Genomic DNA, 23,431 nt, shown 5'->3' with positions numbered 1-23,431 from the left:
CCCGAAGCGGCGGCGGCGCGGCGGCGGCGGCGGCGGCGGCCGCGGCAGGGCCCCCGCCCCGCCCGGAGCACCGCAGGGCGCCGCGGGGCACCGAGGGCGCCCGCTGCACGGGAGGGACGCCACCCACATACACCACCTCCTCTTCCGCTCAGCACTTCAACCTCGCAGCCCTTCACCCACGCCCACCCACGGCCTAGCCGGCCGCGCGTCCCAGGGGGCCGAGGGGGCACGAAGGGGGCCGAGGGAGGGGACGGGGCGACGGCCGGAACCTCGGGGCTGGGCCGGGGAGGGGGCGGTCGCTGGGGGGAGACGGGCGGGGGCCGGATCCCGTCTCCGCAGGACTGCGAGCCCCTCCGGGGGGCCGGGTGGGGGCTCTTTGGGGGCCGGGGGCCGGGGGCCGGGGTCGGGGCGGGGGCGGGGGGCCGGGCCTCCCTGCGGGCCCTCCTCGCTCCGCCCTTATCTCCGCCCCCAGGACCGCCCCCCGGCCCTACCAATTCCCTGGCACCGCCCCCAGCGACCAAGCCACCCAGCCACCCGCAACCACATCCACCTTCGGCCCGGGTCCGCCTGCACCTTCTCTCCGAAGGACATGCCCTCCCTCCCCCGCGGACCACCGTCCCTTCGGCCCTCAGCCCCGTCGTCCACGCACCGCGTGCCCAGGACACCAGATGGCCCGACCTCCGGGGGGCCTCAGGCCCCGTCGGCACCGGCTCCGCGCTCCGTGTCCCCGCAACAGCCAAGACCACAGCGACGCGGGGGCGGGCCGGCACCCAGGCCGAAAGAGCCGCACGGAACACAGCGAGACACACAAGAGACGCCCGCCCCGCGCCTGGGCGTGGGCGCCGCGCACGCACAACGGCACACGGACCCGCGGCGGCGGTTCGGCTCATGGGCAGGAATGGGAGCAGAACGGCATCCCTGACACCGTGGCTGCGGGGCCTGCGGCTGCCAGGGCTCCTAAGGCAGCTCCAGGGCCTGCGCCCCTCCGGCGGGGTGGCTGCCTCGCCCCCACGGGCCGTGTGGCCCAGCCCCGAGTGCCTGTGTCCTTCCGTCTGCGTGTGTGTGTGTCTGTCGTGGGCACCGGTGACTGTGTCCCTGCCTGTCCGAGGACGGGGTCCGGCGGCGCGGGCGGCCCCGGCTTGGCTTTGAGCCAGGCCGGCTGAAGAACAGGAGAGGCCAGGGGCCGGCCGGCGCCGGGCCGCCGCATCCCCCCACCCCCCACACACAGACAAAGTGAACGGCCCGATGTGGCACGGCCTGCCATCCGGGGAGCCGAGCGGCGGCGACGCGCCCGCCAGGCCGGGGACGGGAGCGCGCCCGGGCTGCCGCGACAGACTCCGCTCCGGGGGGGCGGGAGGCGTACTGGCCCCCCCCCACTCCTCCCCCCCCCCCCGCCACCCCCGGTCCGGGGCAGGCGCCCTCCGCCGCCCCGGGCGCGGCGCGGGAGCCGGTCAGTCAATCAGTCGGGCCGGCGGGCGAGCATGCAGGCGTGCAGGCAGGCAGGCGCGTTCAGGCGGGCCGCACAGGGCGGGCGGAGGGCTGAGGAGCGGCGGCCGCCTGGCCTGGAGAGGCGCAGAGCAGGCTCTTGGGGCGCCCAGCGGCAGCCGCGGACGTCTACGGCCATACCACCCTGAACGCGCCCGATCTCGTCTGATCTCGGAAGCTAAGCAGGGTCGGGCCTGGTTAGTACTTGGATGGGAGACCGCCTGGGAATACCGGGTGCTGTAGGCTTTTTTTCTTCGGCCTTTTGCCGGCCTTCCTGTCTGTCCCTTTGCCGCCAACGCCCCCCTCGCCCGAAGCGGCGGCGCGGCGGCGGCGGCGGCGGACGCGGCAGGGCCCCCGCCCCGCCCGGAGCACCGCAGGGCGCCGCGGGGCACCGAGGGCGCCCGCTGCACGGGAGGGACGCCACCCACATACACCACCTCCTCTTCCGCTCAGCACTTCAACCTCGCAGCCCTTCACCCACGCCCACCCACGGCCTAGCCGGCCGCGCGTCCCAGGGGGCCGAGGGGGCACGAAGGGGGCCGAGGGAGGGGACGGGGCGACGGCCGGAACCTCGGGGCTGGGCCGGGAGGGGGCGGTCGCTGGGGGAGACGGGCGGGGGCCGGATCCCGTCTCCGCAGGACTGCGAGCCCCTCCGGGGGGCCGGGTGGGGGCTCTTTGGGGGCCGGGGGCCGGGGGCCGGGGTCGGGGGCGGGGGCGGGGGGCCGGGCCTCCCTGCGGGCCCTCCTCGCTCCGCCCTTATCTCCGCCCCCAGGACCGCCCCCCGGCCCTACCAATTCCCTGGCACCGCCCCCAGCGACCAAGCCACCCAGCCACCCGCAACCACATCCACCTTCGGCCCGGGTCCGCCTGCACCTTCTCTCCGAAGGACATGCCCTCCCTCCCCCGCGGACCACCGTCCCTTCGGCCCTCAGCCCCGTCGTCCACACGCACCGCGTGCCCAGGACACCAGATGGCCCGACCTCCGGGGGCCTCAGGCCCCGTCGGCACCGGGCTCCGCGCTCCGTGTCCCCGCAACAGCCAAGACCACAGCGACGCGGGGGCGGGCCGGCACCCAGGCCGAAAGAGCCGCACGGAACACAGCGAGACACACAAGAGACGCCCGCCCCGCGCCTGGGCGTGGGCGCCGCGCACGCACACGGGCACACGGACCCGCGGCGGCGGTTCGGCTCATGGCCAGGAATGGGAGCAGAACGGCATCCCTGACACCGTGGCTGCGGGGCCTGCGGCTGCCAGGGCTCCTAAGGCAGCTCCAGGGCCTGCGCCCCTCCGGCGGGGTGGCTGCCTCGCCCCCACGGGCCGTGTGGCCCAGCCCCGAGTGCCTGTGTCCTTCCGTCTGCGTGTGTGTGTGTCTGTCGTGGGCACCGTGACTGTGTCCCTGCCTGTCCGAGGACGGGGTCCGGCGGCGCGGGCGGCCCCGGCTTGGCTTTGAGCCAGGCCGGCTGAAGAACAGGAGAGGCCAGGGGCCGGCCGGCGCCGGGCCGCCGCATCCCCCCACCCCCCACACACAGACAAAGTGAACGGCCCGATGTGGCACGGCCTGCCATCCGGGGAGCCGAGCGGCGGCGACGCGCCCGCCAGGCCGGGGACGGGAGCGCGCCCGGGCTGCCGCGACAGACTCCGCTCCGGGGGGCGGGAGGCGTACTGGCCCCCCCCCACTCCTCCCCCCCCCCCCCGCCACCCCCGGTCCGGGGCAGGCGCCCTCCGCCGCCCCGGGCGCGGCGCGGGAGCCGGTCAGTCAATCAGTCGGGCCGGCGGGCGAGCATGCAGGCGTGCAGGCAGGCAGGCGCGTTCAGGCGGGCCGCACAGGCGGGCGGAGGGCTGAGGAGCGGCGGCCGCCTGGCCTGGAGAGGCGCAGAGCAGGCTCTTGGGGCGCCCAGCGGCAGCCGCGGACGTCTACGGCCATACCACCCTGAACGCGCCCGATCTCGTCTGATCTCGGAAGCTAAGCAGGGTCGGGCCTGGTTAGTACTTGGATGGGAGACCGCCTGGGAATACCGGGTGCTGTAGGCTTTTTTTCTTCGGCCTTTTGCCGGCCTTCCTGTCTGTCCCTTTGCCGCCAACGCCCCCCCTCGCCCGAAGCGGCGGCGGCGGCGGGCGGCGGCGGCGGCCGCGGCAGGGCCCCCGCCCCGCCCGGAGCACCGCAGGGCGCCGCGGGGCACCGAGGGCGCCCGCTGCACGGGAGGGACGCCACCCACATACACCACCTCCTCTTCCGCTCAGCACTTCAACCTCGCAGCCCTTCACCCACGCCCACCCACGGCCTAGCCGGCCGTCGCGTCCCAGGGGGCCGAGGGGGCACGAAGGGGGCCGAGGGAGGGGACGGGGCGACGGCCGGAACCTCGGGGCTGGGCCGGGGAGGGGGCGGTCGCTGGGGGGAGACGGGCGGGGGCCGGATCCCGTCTCCGCAGGACTGCGAGCCCCTCCGGGGGGCCGGGTGGGGGCTCTTTGGGGGCCGGGGGCCGGGGCCGGGGTCGGGGGCGGGGGCGGGGGGCCGGGCCTCCCTGCGGGCCCTCCTCGCTCCGCCCTTATCTCCGCCCCCAGGACCGCCCCCCGGCCCTACCAATTCCCTGGCACCGCCCCCAGCGACCAAGCCACCAGCCACCCGCAACCACATCCACCTTCGGCCCGGGTCCGCCTGCACCTTCTCTCCGAAGGACATTGCCCTCCCTCCCCCGCGGACCACCGTCCCTTCGGCCCTCAGCCCCGTCGTCCACGCACCGCGTGCCCAGGACACCAGATGGCCCGACCTCCGGGGGCCTCAGGCCCCGTCGGCACCGGGCTCCGCGCTCCGTGTCCCCGCAACAGCCAAGACCACAGCGACGCGGGGGCGGGCCGGCACCCAGGCCGAAAGAGCCGCACGGAACACAGCGAGACACACAAGAGACGCCCGCCCCGCGCCTGGGCGTGGGCGCCGCGCACGCACACGGGCACACGGACCCGCGGCGGCGGTTCGGCTCATGGGCAGGAATGGGAGCAGAACGGCATCCCTGACACCGTGGCTGCGGGGCCTGCGGCTGCCAGGGCTCCTAAGGCAGCTCCAGGGCCTGCGCCCCTCCGGCGGGGTGGCTGCCTCGCCCCCACGGGCCGTGTGGCCCAGCCCCGAGTGCCTGTGTCCTTCCGTCTGCGTGTGTGTGTGTCTGTCGTGGGCACCGGTGACTGTGTCCCTGCCTGTCCGAGGACGGGGTCCGGCGGCGCGGGCGGCCCCGGCTTGGCTTTGAGCCAGGCCGGCTGAAGAACAGGAGAGGCCAGGGGCCGGCCGGCGCCGGGCCGCCGCATCCCCCCACCCCCCACACACAGACAAAGTGAACGGCCCGATGTGGCACGGCCTGCCATCCGGGAGCCGAGCGGCGGCGACGCGCCCGCCAGGCCGGGGACGGGAGCGCGCCCGGGCTGCCGCGACAGACTCCGCTCCGGGGGGGCGGGAGGCGTACTGGCCCCCCCCCACCTCCTCCCCCCCCCCCGCCACCCCCGGTCCGGGGCAGGCGCCCTCCGCCGCCCCGGGCGCGGCGCGGGAGCCGGTCAGTCAATCAGTCGGGCCGGCGGGCGAGCATGCAGGCGTGCAGGCAGGCAGGCGCGTTCAGGCGGGCCGCACAGGGCGGGCGGAGGGCTGAGGAGCGGCGGCCGCCTGGCCTGGAGAGGCGCAGAGCAGGCTCTTGGGGCGCCCAGCGGCAGCCGCGGACGTCTACGGCCATACCACCCTGAACGCGCCCGATCTCGTCTGATCTCGGAAGCTAAGCAGGGTCGGGCCTGGTTAGTACTTGGATGGGAGACCGCCTGGGAATACCGGGTGCTGTAGGCTTTTTTTCTTCGGCCTTTTGCCGGCCTTCCTGTCTGTCCCTTTGCCGCCAACGCCCCCCTCGGCCCGAAGCGGCGGCGGCGGCGGCGGCGGCGGCGGCGGCCGCGGCAGGGCCCCCGCCCCGCCCGGAGCACCGCAGGGCGCCGCGGGGCACCGAGGGCGCCCGCTGCACGGGAGGGACGCCACCCACATACACCACCTCCTCTCCGCTCAGCACTTCAACCTCGCAGCCCTTCACCCACGCCCACCCACGGCCTAGCCGGCCGCGCGTCCCAGGGGGCCGAGGGGGCACGAAGGGGGCCGAGGGAGGGGACGGGGCGACGGCCGGAACCTCGGGGCTGGGCCGGGGAGGGGCGGTCGCTGGGGGGAGACGGGCGGGGGCCGGATCCCGTCTCCGCAGGACTGCGAGCCCCTCCGGGGGGCCGGTGGGGGCTCTTTGGGGGCCGGGGGCCGGGGGCCGGGGTCGGGGGCGGGGGCGGGGGCCGGGCCTCCCTGCGGGCCCTCCTCGCTCCGCCCTTATCTCCGCCCCCAGGACCGCCCCCCGGCCCTACCAATTCCCTGGCACCGCCCCCAGCGACCAAGCCACCCAGCCACCCGCAACCACATCCACCTTCGGCCCGGGTCCGCCTGCACCTTCTCATCCGAAGGACATGCCCGCCCTCCCCCGCGGACCACCGTCCCCTTCGGCCCTCAGCCCCGTCGTCCACGCACCGCGTGCCCAGGACACCAGATGGCCCGACCTCCGGGGGCCTCAGGCCCCGTCGGCACCGGGCTCCCGCGCTCCGTGTCCCCGCAACAGCCAAGACCACAGCGACGCGGGGGCGGGCCGGCACCCAGGCCGAAAGAGCCGCACGGAACACAGCGAGACACACAAGAGACGCCCGCCCCGCGCCTGGGCGTGGGCGCCGCGCACCAGCACACGGGCACACGGAACCCGCGGCGGCGGTTCGGCTCATGGGCAGGAATGGGAGCAGAACGGCATCCCTGACACCGTGGCTGCGGGGCCTGCGGCTGCCAGGGCTCCTAAGGCAGCTCCAGGGCCTGCGCCCCTCCGGCGGGGTGGCTGCCTCGCCCCCACGGGCCGTGTGGCCCCAGCCCCGAGTGCCTGTGTCCTTCCGTCTGCGTGTGTGTGTGTCTGTCGTGGGCACCGGTGACTGTGTCCCTGCCTGTCCGAGGACGGGGTCCGGCGGCGCGGGGCGGCCCCGGCTTGGCTTTGAGCCAGGCCGGCTGAAGAACAGGAGAGGCCAGGGCCGGCCGGCGCCGGGCCGCCGCATCCCCCCACCCCCCACACACAGACAAAGTGAACGGCCCGATGTGGCACGGCCTGCCATCCGGGGAGCCGAGCGGCGGCGACGCGCCCGCCAGGCCGGGGACGGGAGCGCGCCCGGGCTGCCGCGACAGACTCCGCTCCGGGGGGGCGGGAGGCGTACTGGCCCCCCCCCACTCCCCCCCCCCCCCCCGCCACCCCCGGTCCGGGGCAGGCGCCCTCCGCCGCCCCGGCGCGGCGCGGGAGCCGGTCAGTCAATCAGTCGGGCCGGCGGGCGAGCATTGCAGGCCGTGCAGGCAGGCAGGCGCGTTCAGGCGGGCCGCACAGGGCGGGCGGAGGGCTGAGGAGCGGCGGCCGCCTGGCCTGGAGAGGCGCAGAGCAGGCTCTTGGGGCGCCCAGCGGCAGCCGCGGACGTCTACGGCCATACCACCCTGAACGCGCCCGATCTCGTCTGATCTCGGAAGCTAAGCAGGGTCGGGCCTGGTTAGTACTTGGATGGGAGACCGCCTGGGAATACCGGGTGCTGTAGGCGTTTTTTCTTCCGGCCTTTTGCCGGCCTTCCTGTCTGTCCCTTTGCCGCCAACGCCCCCCTCGCCCGAAGCGGCGGCGGGCGGCGGCGGCGGCGGCGGCCGCGGCAGGGCCCCCGCCCCGCCCGGAGGCACCGCAGGGCGCCGCGGGCACCGAGGGCGCCCGCTGCACGGGAGGGACGCCACCCACATACACCACCTCCTCTTCCGCTCAGCACTTCAACCTCGCAGCCCTTCACCCACGCCCACCCACGGCCTAGCCGGCCGCGCGTCCCAGGGGGCCGAGGGGGCACGAAGGGGGCCGAGGGAAGGGGACGGGCGACGGCCGGAACCTCGGGGCTGGGCCGGGGAGGGGGCGGTCGCTGGGGGGAGACGGGCGGGGGCCGGATCCCGTCTCCGCAGGACTGCGAGCCCCTCCGGGGGGCCGGTGGGGGCTCTTTGGGGGCCGGGGGCCGGGGGCCGTGGTCGGGGGCGGGGGCGGGGGCCGGGCCTCCCTGCGGGCCCTCCTCGCTCCGCCCTTATCTCCGCCCCCAGGACCGCCCCCCGGCCCTACCAATTCCCTGGCACCGCCCCCAGCGACCAAGCCACCCAGCCACCCGCAACCACATCCACCTTCGGCCCGGGTCCGCCTGCACCTTCTCTCCGAAGTACATGCCCGCCCTCCCCCGCGGACCACCGTCCCTTCGGCCCTCAGCCCCCGTCGTCCACGCACCGCGTGCCCAGGACACCAGATGGCCCGACCTCCGGGGGGCCTCAGGCCCCGTCGGCACCGGCTCCGCGCTCCGTGTCCCCGCAACAGCCAAGACCACAGCGACGCGGGGCGGGCCGGCACCCAGGCCGAAAGAGCCGCACGGAACACAGCGAGACACACAAGAGACGCCCGCCCCGCGCCTGGCGTGGGCGCCGCGCACGCACACGGGCACACGGACCCGCGGCGGCGGTTTCGGCTCATGGGCAGGAATGGGAGCAGAACGGCATCCCTGACAACCGTGGCTGCGGGGCCTGCGGCTGCCAGGGCTCCTAAGGCAGCTCCAGGGCCTGCGCCCCTCCGGCGGGGTGGCTGCCTCGCCCCCACGGGCCGTGTGGCCCAGCCCCGAGTGCCTGTGTCCTTCCGTCTGCGTGTGTGTGTGTCTGTCGTGGGCACCGGTGACTGTGTCCCTGCCTGTCCGAGGACGGGGTCCGGCGGCGCGGGCGGCCCCGGCTTGGCTTTGAGCCAGGCCGGCTGAAGAACAGGAGAGGCCAGGGGCCGGCCGGCGCCGGGCCGCCGCCATCCCCCCACCCCCCACACACAGACAAAGTGAACGGCCCGATGTGGCACGGCCTGCCATCCGGGGAGCCGAGCGGCGGCGACGCGCCCGCCAGGCCGGGGACGGGAGCGCGCCCGGGCTTGCCGCGACAGACTCCGCTCCGGGGGGGCGGGAGGCGTACTGGCCCCCCCCCACTCCTCCCCCCCCCCCGCCACCACCCCCCGGTCCGGGGCAGGCGCCCTCCGCCGCCCCGGGCGCGGCGCGGGAGCCGGTCAGTCAATCAGTCGGGCCGGCGGGCGAGCATGCAGGCGTGCAGGCAGGCAGAGGCGCGTTCAGGCGGGCCGCACAGGGCGGGCGGAGGGCTGAGGAGCGGCGGCCGCCTGGCCTGGAGAGGCGCAGAGCAGGCTCTTGGGGCGCCCAGCGGCAGCCCGCGGACGTCTACGGCCATACCACCCTGAACGCGCCCGATCTCGTCTGATCTCGGAAGCTAAGCAGGGTCGGGCCTGGTTAGTACTTGGATGGGAGACCGCCTGGGAATACCGGGTGCTGTAGGCTTTTTTTTCTTCGGCCTTTTGCCGGCCTTCCTGTCTGTCCCTTTGCCGCCAACGCCCCCCTCGCCCGAAGCCCGGCGGCGGCGGCGGGCGGCGGCGGCGGGGCCGCGGCAGGGCCCCCGCCCCGCCCGGAGCACCGCAGGGCGCCGCGGGGCACCGAGGGCGCCCGCTGCACGGGAGGGACGCCACCCACATACACCACCTCCTCTTCCGCTCAGCACTTCAACCTCGCAGCCCTTCACCCACGCCCACCCACGGCCTAGCCGGCCGCGCGTCCCAGGGGGCCGAGGGGGCACGAAGGGGGCCGGGGAGGGGACGGGGCGACGGCCGGAACCTCGGGCTGGGCCGGGGGAGGGGGCGGTCGCTGGGGGGAGACGGGCGGGGGCCGGATCCCGTCTCCGCAGGACTGCGAGCCCCTCCGGGGGGCCGTGGTGGGGGCTCTTTGGGGGCCGGGGCCGGGGGCCGGGGTCGGGGGCGGGGGGGCCGGGCCTCCCTGCGGGCCCTCCTCGCTCCGCCCTTATCTCCGCCCCCAGGGACCGCCCCCCGGGCCCTACCAATTCCCTGGCAGCACCGCCCCCAGCGACCAAGCCACCCAGCCACCCGCAACCACATCCACCTTCGGCCCGGGTCCGCCTGCACCTTCTCTCCGAAGTACATGCCCGCCCTCCCCCGCGGACCACCGTCCCTTCGGCCCTCAGCCCCGTCGTCCACGCACCGCGTGCCCAGGACACCAGATGGCCCGACCTCCGGGGGGCCTCAGGCCCCGTCGGCACCGGGCTCCGCGCTCCGTGTCCCCGCAACAGCCAAGACCACAGCGACGCGGGGGCGGGCCGGCACCCAGGCCGAAAGAGCCGCACGGAACACAGCGAGACACACAAGAGACGCTCGCCCCCCGCGCCTGGGCGTGGGCGCCGCGCACGCAACACACGGGCACACGGACCCGCGGCGGCGGTTCGGCTCATGGGCATGGAATGGGAGCAGAACGGCATCCCTGACACCGTGGCTGCGGGGCCTGCGGCTGCCAGGGCTCCTAAGGCAGCTCCAGGGCCTGCGCCCCTCCGGCGGGGTGGCTGCCTCGCCCCCACAGGGCCGTGTGGCCCAGCCCCGAGTGCCTGTGTCCTTCCGTCTGCGTTGTGTGTGTGTCTGTCGTGGGCACCGGTGACTGTGTCCCCTGCCTGTCCGAGGACGGGGTCCGGCGGCGCGGGCGGCCCGGCTTGGCTTTGAGCCAGGCCGGCTGAAGAACAGGAGAGGCCAGGGGCCGGCCGGCGCCGGGCCGCCGCATCCCCCCACCCCCACACACAGACAAAGTGAACGGCCCGATGTGGCACGGCCTGCCATCCGGGGAGCCGAGCGGCGGCGACGCGCCCGCCAGGCCGGGGACGGAGCGCGCGCCCGGGCTGCCGCGACAGACTCCGCTCCGGGGGGGCGGGAGGCGTACTGGCCCCCCCCCACTCCTCCCCCCCCCCCCCGCCACCACCCGGTCCGGGGCAGGCGCCCTCCCCGCCGCCCCGGGCGCGGCGCGGGAGCCGGTCAGTCAATCAGTCGGCCGGCGGGCGAGCATGCAGGCGTGCAGGCAGGCAGGCGCGTTCAGGGCGGGCCGCACAGGGCGGGCGGAGGGCTGAGGAGCGGCGGCCGCCTGGCCTGGAGAGGCGCAGAGCAGGCTCTTGGGGGCGCCCAGCGGCAGCCGCGGACGTCTACGGCCATACCACCCTGAACGCGGCCCGATCTCGTCTGATCTCGGAAGCTAAGCAGGGTCGGGCCTGGTTAGTACTTGGATGGGAGACCGCCTGGGAATACCGGGTGCTCTAGGCTTTTTTTTCTTCGGCCTTTTGCCGGCCTTCCTGTCTGTCCCTTTGCCGCCAACGCCCCCCTCGCCCGAAGCGGCGGCGGCGGCGGGGGCGGCGGCGGCGGCGCCGCGGCAGGGCCCCCGCCCCGCCCGAGCACCGCAGGGCGCCGCGGGGCACCGAGGGCGCCCGCTGCACGGGAGGGACGCCACCCACATACACCACCTCCTCTTCCGCTCAGCACTTCAACCTCGCAGCCCTTACACCCACGCCCACCCACGGCCTAGCCGGCCGCGCGTCCCAGGGGGCCGAGGGGGCACGAAGGGGCCGAGGGAGGGGACGGGGCGACGGCCGGAACCTCGGGCTGGGCCGGGGAGGGGGCGGTCGCTGGGGGGAGACGGGCGGGGGCCGGATCCCGTCTCCGCAGGACTGCGAGCCCCTCCGGGGGGCCGGGGTGGGGCTCTTTGGGGCCGGGGCCGGGGGCCGGGGTCGGGGGCGGGGGGCCGGGCCTCCCTGCGGGCCCTCCTCGCTCCGCCCTTATCTCCGCCCCCAGACCGCCCCCCGGCCCTACCAATTCCCTGGCAACCGCCCCCAGCGACCAAGCCACCCAGCCACCCGCAACCACATCCACCTTCGGCTCGGTCCGCCTGCACCTTCTCTCCGAAGGACATGCCCTCCCTCCCCCGCGGACCACCGTCCCTTCGGCCCTCAGCCCCCGTCCGTCCACCGCACCGCGTGCCCAGGACACCAGATGGCCCGACCTCCGGGGGCCTCCAGGCCCCGTCGGCACCGGGCTCCGCGCTCCGTGTCCCCGCAACAGCCAAGACCACAGCGACGCGGGGGCGGGCCGGCACCCAGGCCGAAAGAGCCGCACGGAACACAGCGAGACACACAAGAGACCACCCGCCCCGCGCCTGGGCGTGGGCGCCGCGCACGCACACGGCGCACACGGACCCGCGGCGGCGGTTCGGCTCATGGGCAGGAATGGGAGCAGAAAAACGGCATCCCTGACACCGTGGCTGCGGGGCCTGCGGCTGCCAGGGCTCCTAAGGCAGCTCCAGGGCCTGCGCGCCCTCCGGCGGGGTGGCTGCCTCGCCCCCACGGGCCGTGTGGCCCAGCCCGAGTGCCTGTGTCCTTCCGTCTGCGTGTGTGTGTGTCTGTCGTGGGCACCGGTGACTGTGTCCCTGCCTGTCCGAGGACGGGTCCGGCGGCGCGGGCGGACCCCGGCTTGGCTTTGAGCCAGGCCGGGCTTGAAGAACAGGAGAGGCCAGGGGCCGGCCGGCGCCGGGCCGCCGCATCCCCCCCCACCCCCCACACACAGACAAAGTGAACGGCCCGATGTGGCACGGCCTGCCATCCGGGGAGCCGAGCGGCGGCGACGCGCCCGCCAGGCCGGGGACGGGAGCGCGCCCGGGCGTGCCGCGACAGACTCCGCTCCGGGGGGGCGGGAGGCGTACTGCCCCCCCCCCACTCCTCCTCCCCCCCCCCGCCACCCCCGGTCCGGGCAGGCGCCCTCCGCCGCCCCGGGCGCGGCGCGGGAGCCGGTCAGTCAATCAGTCGGCCGGCGGGCGAGCATGCAGGCGTGCAGGCAGGCAGAGGCGCGTTCAGGCGGGCCGCACAGGGCGGGCGGAGGGCTGAGGAGCGGCGGCCGCCCTGGCCTGAGAGGCGCAGAGCAGGCTCTTGGGGCGCCCAGCGGCAGCCGCGGACGTCTACGGCCATACCACCCTGAACGCGCCCGATCTCGTCTGATCTCGGAAGCTAAGCAGGGTCGGGCCTGGTTAGTAACTTGGATGGGAGACCGCCTGGGAATACCGGGTGCTGTAGGCTTTTTTTTCTTCGGCCTTTGGCCGGCCTCCTGTCTGTCCCTTTGCCGCCAAACGCCCCCTCGCCCGAGCGGCGGCGGCGGCGGCGGCGGCGGCCGCGGCAGGGACCCCCGCCCCGCCCGGAGCACCGGCAGGGCGCCGCGGGGCACCGAGGGCGCCCGCTGCACGGGAGGGACGCCACCCACATACACCACCTCCTCTTTCCGCTCAGCACTTCAACCTCGCAGCCCTTCACCCACGCCCACCCACGGCCTAGCCGTCCGCGCGTCCCAGGGGGCCGAGGGGGCAACGAAGGGGGCCGAGGGAGGGGACGGTGGCGACGCCGGAACCATCGGGGCTGGGCCGGGGAGGGGCGGTCGCTGGGGGGAGACGGGCGGGGGCCGATCCCGTCTCCGCAGGACTGCGAGCCCCTCCGGGGGCCGGGTGGGGGCTCTTTGGGGGGGGGCCGGGGGCCGGGGGCCGGGGTCGGGGGCGGGGGGCCGGCCTCCCTGCGGGCCCTCCTCGCTCCGCCCTTATCTCCGCCCCCAGGACCGCCCCCCGGCCCCTACCAATTCCCTGGCACCGCCCCCAGCGACCAAGCCACCCAGCCACCCGCAACCACATCCACCTTCGGCCCTGGTCCGCCTGCACCTTCTCTCCGAAGTACATGCCCGCCCTCCCCCGCGACCACCGTCCCTTCGGCCCTCAGCCCCGTTCGTCCACGCACCGCGTGCCCAGGACACCAGATGGCCCGACCTCCGGGGGGCCTCAGGCCCCGTCGGCACCGGGCTCCGCGCTCCGTGTCCCGCAACAGCCAAGACCACAGCGACGCGGGGCGGGCCGGCACCCAGGCCGAAAAGAGCCGCACGGAACACAGCGAGGACACACAAGAGACGCTCGCCCCGCGCCTGGGCGTGGGCGCCGCGCAAACCGCACACGGGCACAACAACGGACCGCCCGCGGCGGCGGTTCGGCTCATGGGCAGGAATGGAGCAGAACGCATCCCTGACACGTGGCTGCGGGGCCTGCGGCTGCCAGGGCTCCTAAGGCAGCTCCAGGGCTGCGCCCCTCCGGCGGGGTGGCTGCCTCGCCCCCACGGGCCGTGTGGCCCAGCCCCGAGTGCCTGTGTCCTTCCGTCTGCGTGAGTGTGTGTCTGTCGTGGGCACCGTGACTGTGTCCCTGCCTGTCCGAGGACGGGTCCGCGGCGCGGGCGGCCCCGGCTTGGCTTTGAGCCAGGCCGGCTGAAGAAACAGGAGCAGGCCAGGGGCGGCCGGCGCCGGGCCGCCGCATCCCCCCACCCCCCACACACAGACAAAGTGAACGGCCCGATGTGGCACGCCTGCCATCCGGGGAGCCGAGCGGCGGCGACGCGCCCGCCAGGCCGGGGACTGGAGCGCGCCCGGGCTGCCGCGACAGACTCCGCTCCGGGGGGGCGGGAGGCGTTAGCTGGCCCCCCCCACTCCTCCCACCCCACACGCCACCCCCGGTCCGGGGCAGGCGCCCTCCGCCGACCCCCGGGCGTCGGCGCTGGGAGCCGGTCAGATGCAATCAGTCGGGCCGGGCGGTTAGCGAGCATGCCAGGCGTGCAGGCAGGCAGGGCTGCGTTCAGGCGGGGCCGCACAGGGCGGAGCCGGGAGGGCTGGGAAGCGGCGGCCTGCCTGGCCTGGAGAGGGCGCCAGAGCCGGCACTCTTGGGGCCGCCCAGCGGCTGAGCCGCGGACCGTTCTAACTGGCCATACAACCCTGAACGCGCCCCCGATCTTCGTTCATGATCTCGGAAGCAAAGCAGGGTCGGGCCTGGATAGTACTTGGATGGGAGACCGCCTGGGAATACTCGGGTGCTGTAGGCTTTTTTTTTCTTCCGGCCTTTTGCCCGGCCTTCCTGTTCTGTCCCTTTTGCCGCCAACGCCCCCCCTCGCCCGAAGCGGGCGTTGGCCTGGCATGGGCTGGGCGGCAGGCGGGCGGCGGCCGCGGCAGGGGCCCCCGCCTCCGCCCGGAGCACCGCAGGGCGCCGCGGCGGCACCGAGGGCGCCCGCTGCACGGGAGGGACGCCACCCACATTACACCACCTCCTCTTCCCCCCGCTCAGCACTTTCAAACCTCGCAGGCCCATTCACCCACAGCCCACCCACGGCCTAGCAGGCCGTCCGCTGCGTCCCCAGGTGGGGGCCGAGGGGGCACGAAGGGGGCCGAGGGAGGGGACCGGGCGCGACGGCCGGAACCTCGGGGCTGGGCGGGGAGGGGGCGGTCCGCTGGGGAGGAGACGGGCGGGGGGCCGGATCCCGTCTCCGCAGGACAGCGAGCCCTCCGGGGGGCCGGGGGGGGCTAGCTTTGGGAGGCCTGGGGGCGGGGGCCGGGAGTGCGGGGGCGGGGGGCCGGGCCTCCCTGCGGGCCCTCCTCGCTCCGCCCTTATCTACTCCGACCCCAGTGACCGCCCCCCCGGCCCTACAATTCCCAGTGTCCGGCACCAGCCCCCCAGCGACCAAGCCACCCAGCCACCGCAACCACATCCACCTTCGGCTCGGGTTCCGCCTGCACCTCTCTCCGAAAGGACATGCCCTCCCCTCCCCGCGGGCACCACCGTCCCTTCGGCCCTCAGCCCCGTCGTCCACCACGCACCGCGTTGCCCAGGACACCCAGATGGCCCGACCTCCGGGGGGGGCCTCAGGCCCCTCCCGTCGGCACCAGGCTCTCGCGGCTGCTCGTGTCCCCCGCCAACAGCCAAGACCACCAGCGACGCGAGGTGGGCGGGCCGGCACCCAGGCCGAAAGAGCCGCACGGAACACAGTCAGTGACCACAAGAGGACACCCGCCCCCCGCGCCTGGGGCGTGGGCGTCCGCGCACGCGACCGACGGGGCACCACGGGACCCGCGGCGGGCGGTACGGCTCATGGGCAGGAAAGGGAGCAGAACGGCAATCCCTGACCCGTGGTCTGCGGTGGCCTTGCGGCTGCCCAGGGCTCCTAAGGGCAGCTCCAGGGTCCTGACTGCCCCTCCGGCGGGGTTGGCTGCCCTCGCCCCCCACCGGGCCGTGTTGGCCCAGCCCCGAGTGGCCTGTGTCCCTTCCGTTCTGCGTGTGTGTGTGTCTGTCGTGGGCACCGGTGGTTTGACTGTGTCCCCTGCCTGTCCCGAGGAACGGGGTCCGGGCGGCGCGGGGCGGCCCCGGCTTGGCTTTGAGGCCAGGGCCGGGCTGAAGAACAGGCGAGGCCAGGGGCCGGCGCGCCGCCGGGCCGCCCGCATCCCCCCCCCACCCCCCCAACCCCCACACACAGACAAAGTGGAACGTGCCCGATGTGGCACGGGCTCTGCCATCCGGGGAGCTCCGAGCGCGCGGCGACCGCGCCCGCCGCAAGGCCGGGGACGGGGGAGCGCGAGCCCGGGCTGCCGCGACAGACGCCGCTCCGGGGGGGCGGGTAGGCGGACTGGCCCCCCCCCACCCTCCCCCCCCCTCCCCCCCCGCCACCCCCCCGGTTCCGGGCAGGCGCCCTCCGCCCGCCCCGGCCGCGGCGCGGGGGAGCCGGTCAGTCCATCAGTGGGGCCGGCGGGGGGCGAGCATGCAGGCGTTGCAGGCAGGGCAGGCGCGTTTCAGGCGGGCCCGCACAGGGGCGGGCGGAGGGGCTGAGGAGCGGCGGCCGCCTGGCCTGGAGAGGCGCAGAGCAGGCTTCTTGGGGCGCCCAGCGGCAGCCGCGGACGTCTACGGGCCATACCACCCTGAAACGCGCTACCGTCCGATCCTCGTCTGATCACTCGGAAGCTAAGCAGTGGGTCGGGCCTGGTTAGTACTTGGATGGGAGGACCGCCTGGGAACTAACCGGGTGCTGTAGGCTTTTTTTCTTCGGCCTTTTTGCCAACGCCTTCCTGTCTGTCCCTTTGCCGCCAACGCCCCCCTCGCCCGCAGCGGCGGCGGCTGGCGGGCCGGCGCGTGGGGGCGGCGTGCTGGCCGCGGCAGGGCCCCCGCGCCCGCCCGGAGCACCGCAGGGCGCCGCGGTGGCACCGAGGCGCAGCCGCTGCACGGGAAGGGACGCCACACACATTACAAAACCACCAGTGTCCTCTTCCGCTCAGCACTGCAACCTCGCAGCCCTTCACCCACGCCCACACCACGGCCTAGCCGGCCAGCGCGTCCCCAGGGGGGCCGATGGGGGCACCGAAGGGGGCGAGGGAGGCGGACGGCTGGCGACGGCCGGAACCTCGGGGCTGGGGCCGGGGAGGGGGCGGTCGCTGGGGGAGAACGGGCGGGTGGCGGGATCCCGTCTCCCGCAGGGACCTGCGAGCCCCTTCCGGGGTGGGCCGGGTTGGGGGCTCTTTTGGGGGCCGGGTGGCCGGTGGCCGGGTGTCTGGCGGCGGGGGCCTGGCCTCCCTGCGGGCCTACCTCGCTCGCTCCGTCCCTTAATCTTCTCCGCCCGCCAGGAACCGCCCCCCGGCCCTACCAATTCCACTGGCACCGCCGCCACAGCGACCAAGCCCAACCCCAGCCACCCGCAACCACATCCACCTTCGGCCCGGTCCGCTCTGTTGCACCTTCTCTCCCGAAGGACATGCCCTCCCTCCACTCCGCGGACCACCGTCCCTTCGGGCCCTCAGCCCCCGTCGTCCACGCACCGCGTGCCCAGGACACCAGATGGCCGACCTCCGGGGTGGCCTCAAGGCCCCGTCGGCATCCCGGGCTCCGCGCTCCGTGTCCCCCGCAACTGCCAAGACCACCAGCGACGCGGGGGCGGGCCGGCATCCTGCCGAAAGAGCCGCACGGAACACTCTGAGACCTCACAAGAGAGCCCGCCCCGCGTGGGCGTGGGCGCCGCGCACGCACACGGGCACACGGACCCGCGGCTGCGACGGGCGGATTCGGCTCATGGGCAGGAATGGGAGCAGAACGGCATACCTGACACCGTGGTGCGGGGCCTGCGGCTGCAAGGGCTCCTAAGGCAGCTCCAGGGCCTGCGCCCCTCCGGCGGGGGAGGTGTGGCTGCCTCGCACCCACGGGGCGTCGTTTTGGTGCCCAGCCCGAGTTGCTGTGTCCTTCCGTATGCTGTGTGTGTTGTGTCTGTCGTGGGCACGGTGGACTGTGTCCCTGCCTGTCGAGACGGGTCCGGCGGCGCGGGCGGCCCCCGGCTTGGCTTTGAGCCAGGCCGGCTGAAGAACAGGAGAGGCCTGGGGGCCCGGCCGGCGACGGGCGCCGCATCCCCACACCCCCCCCCACCACACCACAGACAAAGTGAACGCCCGGGGAATGTTGGCACGTCTGCCATCCGGGGAGTCCCGAGCGGAGGCGGCGACGCGCCCGCCAGGCCGGGGAGGGAGCGGGAGCGCGCACGGGCTGCCGCGACAGACTCCGCTCCGGGGGGGCGGGGTAGGCGTACTGGCCCCCCCACCCCCGCCGTCACCCCGGTCCGGGGGGCAGGCGCCCTCCGCCGCCCCGGGAGCGGAGCGGGAGCCGGTCAGTCAATCAGTCGGGCCGGCGGCGGTGCGGAGCGATGCAGGCGTTGCAGGCAGGCAGGCGAGTTCACGGCGGGCCGCTCAGGGCGGGCGATGGGTCTGAGGAGCGGAGGCGCCTTGGCCTGGTAGAGGCGAAGAGCAGGCGCTCTTGGGGCGCCAGCGGCGCGCGTGGACGTCTCCGGCCATACACCTGAACGCGCGATCTCGTCTGATCTCGGAAGCTATGCTATCCAGGGTCGGGCTGGTTAGTACTTGGATGGGGAGACCGCTGGGAAATACCGGTGCTTGTAGGCTTTTTTCTTCGGCCTTTTGCCGTCCTTCCTGCTCCTGTCCCTTTGCCGCCATACGCCCCTCGCCCGAAGCGGCGGGGCTGGGGCGGCGGCGGCCGGCGGCGGGCGGCATGGCCGCCGGCAGGGCCCCGCCCCTGCCCGGAGCACGCAGGGCGCCCGCGGGGCACCAGGGGGCTGCCCGCTGCACTGGGAGGGACGCCCACCCTCATACACCACCTCTCTTTCGCTCAGGCCTTCAACCTCGCAGCCCTTCTCCCACCGCCCACCCACGGCCCTAGCCGGCCGCGCGTCCCAGGGGGCCGAAGGGGGCACGAAAAGGGGGGCCGAGGGATGGGGACGGGGTGGGGCGGACGGCCGGAACCTCGGGGCTGGGCCGGGGAGGGGGGCGGTCGCTGGGGGGAGAAGTGGCGGGGGCCGGGATCCGTCTACGCAAGGACTGCGAGCCCCTCCGGGGGGCCGGGTGGGGGCTCTTTGGGGGCCGGTGGGCCGGGGGGCCGGGGTCGGGGGGGGGGGCCGGGCATCACTGCGGGGCCCTCCTCGCTCAGCCCTTATCTCCGCCCCCAGGACCGCCCCCCCGGCCCTACCAATTCCCTGGCACCTCCCCAGCGACCAGCCACCCAGCCACCCGCAACCACATCACCTTCGGCCCGGGTTCCGCCCCTGCACCTTCTCTCGAAGGACATACCCTCCCTCCCCCGCGGTCCACGTCCTTCGGCCCTTGCCCCGTCGTCACGCACAGCGTGCCCAGGACACCAGATGGCTCCGACCTCCGGGGGGCCTCAGGCCACGTCGGCACGGGCTCGCGCTCCGTTGTCCGCAACAGCCTAGACCACAGCGACGCGGGAGGCGGCCGGCACAGGCCGAAAGAAGCCGCACGGAACACAGCGAGGACACACAAGAGACGCCGCCCCGCGCGCTGGGCGTGGGCGCCGCGCACGCACACGGGCACACGGGACCCGCGGCGGGGTTCGGCTCTATGGGCGAGGAATGGAGCAGATCGGCCATCCTGACACCGTGGCTGCGGGGCCTGCGGCTTGCCAGGGCTCCTAAGGCAGCTCCAAGGGCCTGCGCCCCTCGGCGGGTGGTGGCTGCCTCGCCACCACGGGCCGTGTGGCCCAGCCCCGAGTGCCTGTGTCCTTCGTCTGCGAGTGTGTGTGTCTGTGTGGGCACCGGTGACTGGGTCCTGCCTGTCCGAGGACTGGGTTCCTGGCGGCAATGTTTGCGGGCGGCCCCGGCTTGGCTTTGAGCCAGGCGGTCTGAAGAACAGGAGAGGCCAGGGGCCGGCGGCGCGGGCCGCCGCTTCCCCCCACCCCCCACACACAGACAAAGTGAACGGCCGATGTGCACGGACTGCATCCGCGGGAGACCGAGCGCGGCGACCGCGCTCCGCCAGGCGGGGACGGGGTTTGGGAGCGCGCCCGCGGCTGCCGCGACTGACTCCGCTCCGGGGGGGGGGAGGCGTACTGGCCCCCCCCCCCGCCGCCACCCCCGGTCCGGGAGGCGCCCTCCGCCGCCCCGGGCGCGGCGCGGGAGCCGGGTCAGTCAATCAGTAGGGCCGGCGGGGGCGAGCATTGCAGGGGTGCTGGCAGGCTGAGGCGCGTTCATGGCGGGCCGCACAGAGGCGGGGCGGGAGGGGCTGAGGAGCGGCGGCCGCCCTGGCTGGGAGAGGCGCAGAGCTGGCTCTTGGGGCGCCCAGCGGCAGCAGCGGCGTCTACGGCCATACACCATGAACGCGCCCGATCTCGTCTGATCTCGGAAGCTAGCAGGGTCGGGCCTGGTTAGTACTTGGATGGGAGACCGCCTGGGAATACCGTGGTGCTGTAGGCTTTTTTCTTCGGCCTTTTTGCGGCTTCCTGTCTGTCCCTATTGCCGCCAACGCCCCTCCTCGCCCGAAAGCCGGCGGGCGGCTGCTTGGGGCCAGGCGGCGGCGGCGCGGCAGGGCCCACGCCCCGCCCGGAGCACCCGCAGGGCGCCGCGGGCACCGGAGGGGCGCCGCTTGCACGGGGATGGACGGCCACCACATACACCACCTCTCTTTTCCGCTCAGCCACTTCAAACATCGCAGCCTTCACCCACGCACACCCACGGCCTAGCCGGCGCGCGTCCCTGGGGCGAGGGGGCACGAAGGGGGCCGAGGGAGGGGACGGGGCGACGGTCGGAACCTCGGGGCTGGGCCGGGAGGGGGTGCGTTCAGCTGGGGGGGAGACTGGCGGGGGCGGATCCCGTCTACGCAGGACTGCGAGCCCCTACGGGGGGCCGGGTGGGGGCTCTTTTGGGGGCCGGGGGCCGGGGCCGGGGTCGCGGGGCTGGGGGCGGGGGGCCGGGCCTCCCTGCGGGCCTCTCGCTCGCCATCTTATCTCCGCCCCCAGGACCGCCCCCCGGCCCTACCAATTCCCTGGGCACCGCCCCCAGCGACCAAGGCCACCCAGCCACCCGCAACCGCGTCCACCTTCGGCCCGGGTCGCATGCACCTTTCTCTCGAAGGACATGCCCTCCTCCCCCGCGGACCACCGTCCTTCGGCCTCAGCCCGTCGTCCACGCACCGCGTGCCCAGGACCAGATGGCCGACCTCCGGGGGGCCTCTGGCCCCGTCGAGGCCACGGGCTCGCGCTCCGTTGTCCCCGCAACTGCCAAGACCACAGCACGGCTGGAGGGCGGGCCGGCACCAGGCCGAAAGAGCCGCACGGAACACAGCGAGGGACACACAAGAGACGCCCGCCCGGCGCCTGGGCGTAGGCGGCCGCGCACGCACACGGGCACACGGACCCGCGGCGGCGGTTCGGCTCATGGGCAGGAATGGAGCAGTAACGGCATCCCTGACAACCGTGGCTGCGGGCATGCGGCTGCCAGGGCTCCTAAGGCTGCTCCAGGGCTGCGCCCTCGGCGGCGATGGCTGCTGCCCCCACGGGCGTGTGGACCAGCCCCGAGTGCCTGTGTCTTCCGTATTGCGTGGGTGTGTGTCTGTCGTGGGCACCCGGTGACTGTGTCCCTGCCTGGCTGAGGACGGGGTCGGGCGGCTCGCGGTCGCGGCCCCCGGCTTGGCTTTGTGCAGGCCGGATGAAGAACAGGAGAGGCCAGGGCCGGCCGGCGCCGGGCCGCCGCAATCCCCCCACCCACCACACACAGACAAAGTGAACGGCCCGTTGTTGGCACGGCCTCTGCCATCGGGGGAAGCGGAGCCGGCGGCGACGACGCCCGCCAGGCCGAGGGAGGTTGAGCGCGCCCGGGGATGCCGCGATTCAGACATCCTCCGCTCCGGGGGGGAGGAGGCCGTACTGGCCCCCCCCACTCCCTCCCCCCCCCCCGCCACCCCCGGTCCGGGGCAGGCGCCCTCCGCCGCCCGGGCGCGGCGCGGGAGCCGGTCGGTTCAATCAGTCGGGCCGGAGGGATGCGAGCAATGCAGGCGTGCAGGCAGGGCAGGCGCGTTCAGGGGGCCCTCCGCACAGGGCGGGCGAGAAGGGCTGAGGGAGCGGCGGCCGACATGGCCTGGAGAGGCGCAGAGCAGGCTCTTTGGGCCGCCCGCGGCAGCCGAGGACGTCTCGGGCCATACCACCTGAACGCGCAACGATCTCTTTCTGATCTCGGAGGTAAGCTAAGCCAGCGGTCGGGCCTGGGTTAGTACTTGGATGGGAGACCGCCTGGATAATACCGGGTGCTGTAGCGTTTTTTCTTCGGCCTTTTTGCCTGGACTTCCTGGTCTGTCCCTTTGGGCCAACGCCCCCCTAGCCCGAAGCGGGCGGCGGCGGGGGGGGGCAGGCGGCGGGGCGGCGGCGGCCGCGGCCAAGGGCCCCCGCCCCCGGCCCGGAGCACCGCAGGGCGCAGCGGGGCACCGAGGGCGCCGCTGCACGGAGGGACGCACCCCATAACACACATCCTCTTCGCTCATGCACTTCAAACCCGCAGCCCTTCACCCACGCCCAACCACGGCCTAGCCGGGCCGCGCCGGTCCAGGGGCCTGAGGGGGGCACGAAGGGGGCCGAGGGGGGGGACGGGGCGACGGCCGGGAACCTCGGGGCTGGGCGGGGAGGGGGCGGTCGCTGGGGGGGGACGGGCGGGGGGCCGGATTCCCGTCTCCGCAGAGAAATGCGAGCCCCTCCGGGGGGCCGTGGGCCGTGGGGGTCTTTGGGGGCCGGGGGCCGGGGGGACGGGGTCGGGGGGCGGGTGGCGGGGGGGCCGGGCCTCCCTGCGGGCCACTCCTCGCTCCGCCCTTATCTCCGCCCCAGGACAGCCCCCGGCCATACCAATTCCCTGGCACGCCCAGACTGACCAAAGCCACCAGCCACCCGACAACCACATCCACCTTCGGCCCGGGTCCGCCTGCACCTTCTCTCGATGTACATGCCCGCCTCCACCGCGGACCACCGTCCCTTCGGATCGCCCCGTCGTCCACAGCACCGAGTGCCCAGGACACCAGATGGCGCCGACCTCCGGGGGACCTCAGGCCCCGTCGGCAACCGGGCTCCGCGCTCCGTGTCCCGCAACAGCCAAGACCAAGCGACGCGGGGGCGGGCCGGGCCACCCAGGCCGATAAGAGCCGCACGTAACACTGCGAGACACACAAGAGCACGCCCGCCCCGCGCCTGGGCGTGGGGTCCGCGCACGCACAGGGCTCACGGACCCGCGGCGGCCGGTTCGGCTCATGGGCAGGATTGGGAGCAGAACGGCATACCCTGACACCGTGGCTGCGGGGGCCTGCGGGCTGCCTGGGCTTCCTAAGGCAGCTTCCTGGGCCTGCGACCCTCCAGGCGGGGTGGCTGCCTCGCCCCCACGGGCGTCTGGGCCCTGCCCCGAGTGCCTGTTGTCTTCCGTCTGCGTGTGTGTGTGTCTGTTTTGGGCACCGGTGACTGTGTCCCTGCCTGTCCGAGGACGGGGTCGGCAGGCGCGGGAGGCACGGATTGGCTTTGTGCCAGGCCGGCTGAAGAACAGGTTGAGGCAGGGGCCGGCCGGCCGCGGGCCGCCGCATCCCCCCTCACCCCCACACACAGACAAAGGTGAACGGCCCGATGTGGCACGGCCTGCCATCCGGGGGGGAGCCGGGAGCTGTCGGCGACGCGCCCGCCAGGCCGGGGAGGACGGGTTTGGAGGGGAGGAGCGCGCCCGGGGCGTGCCGCGACAGACTCCGATCCGGGGGGGCGGGAGCGTACTGGCCCCCCCCCATCCTCCCCCCCCCCCCCGCCACCCCCGGTCGGGGGCAGGAGCCACTCAGCCGCCCGGCCGCGGCCGCTG

At 75.1% G+C, this 23,431-nt stretch overlaps 7 non-coding genes and 2 pseudogenes across 7 annotated transcripts; all 9 read left to right on the top strand.

Annotated features, from left to right (window-relative positions):
• The first annotated feature begins 1,612 nt into the window (after positions 1–1,612).
• LOC129499304 (5S ribosomal RNA) lies at positions 1,613–1,731 on the top strand. The gene has a single exon (XR_008662352.1). It is a non-coding gene; the product is annotated as a 5S ribosomal RNA (ribosomal RNA).
• Positions 1,732–3,397: 1,666 nt separating this feature from the next.
• On the top strand, positions 3,398–3,516 carry LOC129499303 (5S ribosomal RNA). Its single transcript, XR_008662351.1, has one exon. It is a non-coding gene; the product is annotated as a 5S ribosomal RNA (ribosomal RNA).
• Positions 3,517–5,186: 1,670 nt separating this feature from the next.
• On the top strand, positions 5,187–5,305 carry LOC129499302 (5S ribosomal RNA). Its single transcript, XR_008662350.1, has one exon. It is a non-coding gene; the product is annotated as a 5S ribosomal RNA (ribosomal RNA).
• A 1,677-nt stretch (positions 5,306–6,982) lies between these two features.
• Positions 6,983–7,101, top strand: LOC129499315 (5S ribosomal RNA). The gene has a single exon (XR_008662362.1). It is a non-coding gene; the product is annotated as a 5S ribosomal RNA (ribosomal RNA).
• A 1,678-nt stretch (positions 7,102–8,779) lies between these two features.
• LOC129499301 (5S ribosomal RNA) lies at positions 8,780–8,898 on the top strand. The gene has a single exon (XR_008662349.1). It is a non-coding gene; the product is annotated as a 5S ribosomal RNA (ribosomal RNA).
• Positions 8,899–10,586: 1,688 nt separating this feature from the next.
• On the top strand, positions 10,587–10,706 carry LOC129499323 (5S ribosomal RNA). The gene has a single exon (XR_008662370.1). It is a non-coding gene; the product is annotated as a 5S ribosomal RNA (ribosomal RNA).
• A 1,679-nt stretch (positions 10,707–12,385) lies between these two features.
• Positions 12,386–12,505, top strand: LOC129499321 (5S ribosomal RNA). Its single transcript, XR_008662368.1, has one exon. It is a non-coding gene; the product is annotated as a 5S ribosomal RNA (ribosomal RNA).
• A 1,698-nt stretch (positions 12,506–14,203) lies between these two features.
• LOC129499328 (5S ribosomal RNA) lies at positions 14,204–14,329 on the top strand (annotated as a pseudogene).
• A 5,585-nt stretch (positions 14,330–19,914) lies between these two features.
• Positions 19,915–20,032, top strand: LOC129499325 (5S ribosomal RNA; annotated as a pseudogene).
• The last annotated feature ends 3,399 nt before the right edge of the window (positions 20,033–23,431 follow it).

The sequence above is a fragment of the Nyctereutes procyonoides genome, unplaced genomic scaffold (assembly GCF_905146905.1).
Source record: "Nyctereutes procyonoides isolate TBG_1078 unplaced genomic scaffold, NYPRO_anot_genome, whole genome shotgun sequence".
Lineage (NCBI taxonomy): Eukaryota > Metazoa > Chordata > Mammalia > Carnivora > Canidae > Nyctereutes > Nyctereutes procyonoides.
Note: the sequence above shows the minus strand (reverse complement) of the source record. Positions and strands in the feature narration are given on the sequence as shown.